Source organism: Frankliniella occidentalis, unplaced genomic scaffold, assembly GCF_000697945.3.
Source record: "Frankliniella occidentalis isolate FOCC.00 unplaced genomic scaffold, Focc_3.1 Scaffold51, whole genome shotgun sequence".
NCBI classification, from domain to species: Eukaryota; Metazoa; Arthropoda; class Insecta; order Thysanoptera; family Thripidae; genus Frankliniella; species Frankliniella occidentalis.
Genome location: NW_026267181.1, coordinates 659,734 through 662,317, shown reverse-complemented (window position 1 = coordinate 662,317; position 2,584 = coordinate 659,734).

Genomic DNA, 2,584 nt, shown 5'->3' with positions numbered 1-2,584 from the left:
CCCCCCCCTGTAATAAGATGGGTGCTGTGTGTCGACTTTCGGAGGTCTGTACACAGTAGAGGTCTGGAATTATTGAATTATTATGGCCAGAGTACTCTCCTTATTATTGTGTGTTGACTGACAAGCCTACTCATGATATTTTGGTTCAAACTCATACTTAGAAGATATAACTTGGTTCTTACACGACACCTGGTCTTTGCTCCGCTATTGAAAGGTTTACTTGCTGCTTTAGCAATGCATTTCTGACTCGGATATTGATTAGGTAAGACTTTCAATTATAATTGGAAGTTTTACTGTTACACGTGTAAATTCTTGGCTAAGACACCTCTTTTTCCCTCTTCCTATCGTTCCACAGTCGATAAATTTCCTTATTTGGACCAGGCCAGGCAGTTCACCGTAGCTTACAGTAATGCTCACCGTACTCTACGGTCAACCTCACCGTAGTGTACGGTCAACCTCGCCGTAGTCTACGGTGCTGCAGGTGATCACTGTAGCTTACGGTGAAATTCACCTTAAGCTTTTAACAGTGTGTAATTGTTCTAATTGGCATTTGATGGCCCAAGTCCAATCATTTGTGAAAATGGGTGGACTTGGGCCCCGTTTTCAGAAAACATATGGACTTGCATGGACTTACGTCCTTTGGTGCTGAAAATGATGGACTTGCGCCCTTTGTACTGAAAAACATTGATGTCACATAGGGTGTGAGTCCGTCTTTCTCCCTATATATTACCAGTACCAAAAATCTGCTATTATGAGTCAAAAGGCATCAGTATAAGGAGTTTATTTGTGTATTCATACAACAAATATCTAGAGTGCCCAAAAATTCTGGAAGTGTTTTCCTCGTCCTGGAAAATTAAGAGTGATGGTCTTACGTTCCTCTGTCTGATCATCAGTGGTATAGTCTTTAACTCGTCCTGTAAGAGCAGTGATGTGAGCATTCAGCATCAGTAAAGGGACAGGATTATTCACGGTCTCTTTAGTAGTAAGGTGTAGTTGTCTTCACAAGCCATGACTGGGACCAGTGGGGGCGACATCTCTGCGTGCTCTGGGGAGAACGGCCCGGGGTGGTGTTTCCGCGGCAACACAATAGCACCGAGGGTGGGAAATGAAGGTGCCTGATTGGTCGAGCCCTTCTCCCCACTATCAGCGTGACGTAGCGGCAGAAACTTTCGACCAATCGGGGACGTTTGTGTTTCTACTCGCTATTCTTCCGTCTCCGTCAACCGCGTTTTAGATCTTACAGTCACACGTGTGACGGTACAGCCACGATCGCGATAAGATTGTGTTGCCACTGCCTACAACTACACCACCACGTTCTCCAAATTATGATATTCCGCCGCTGTGGCAAGACCGACGAACAGACATGTGTCGCGGGCAGATATCTCCGCCTTAAGGGCGCAGGGCGGATCGCGGTGACGTGACGCGGCCCCAGCCTGGGTCGTAGTCTCCTTATCAATTAGAATCGTCTCTCCTTTCCCCCTCTCCCTCGCTCTTTGTTGTGGCGGGTGCAATTCGCGTTGTTGGTTGTTGGACTTGATCCACCCCCGCACGAGTTGCAATGGAGTGGCAGCCACATTACTCGCGAGCCGTGTGCATAGATCGGATCGCGGTTATTCCCCTTTCGTTACCGGGCCCTATCTCGCTTGTTCCTCTGTTCGTCGAAGCACGCTAATATTGCTTCGCAGGGTATGCGGAGCATGTTGGCGGATGAGGAGACCGCCCTGGTGCGCAAACTACCGCTCTTCGATTGCGTCTTGTACCACCTGGGCGCCGGCCGTGAGTAGCACTGATTGCTAGGCGGGCCCCTTTCTTCCTGGCCGCCAGCTGGTCCGCAGGTCCGCAGCCGAGTCTACCCCGCCTCCACGTGGTGGTCCTGGTGGTGGAGCCCCGCGCGGGGCAGCACCGCCGACGGTCCGCGTCGTCCGTGAGGGTGCCGCGCGCCGCACTGCTGCGGGCGGCTGCGGGCGGCCTAAGGCAGGATGTGACGGCCGCTGCAACCCCCACGGGCAGCTCCGGCCACGCGAGCGCCGCCAACCCTGCGCCGCACTGTAAAAGCTAAACAGTACTATTTGCCTTGTACCCCTACGGAGGGGTATCGTTAACTGTTTAATGCGGACTGAAGTCACCGTCGTAGGGGTTTTTCACAAAGTACCCCTCCGAGGGGCTCCTCTGTACCCCTAGGTGTGTGGTGGGGTCAAACCGCACTGCATGTAGGGGTACACTGCTGACGGGTACTTTCTGGGCCCTCGCCGGGGTACAGGTAAACGCCATAGGGAGTGTGATTGTCACCCAGCTTGGGGTTCTGTGGTCCCCGTCGGACGGGGATTACTGTTGCTGCTGATGGGCGGTATGGTGGAGGGAGGCACGCTGGCAAGACCCCTGCCTCTCCCCCCCCTCTCCCCCCTCCTTCCCCCGTAGCCCGGCGACGAGGCAGGTCTGTAGGAGACAAAGGCTGGAATGCCTTGCACCGCCGGCAGCGCCCGCCCCCATGTGGCTCCGTGGCCCAGTAAGCAGGGTTGTTAAAGTTACAGTAACGCAGTAACGAAGTTACTGTAACGCGTTACTCGTTACTGTAACGATAACG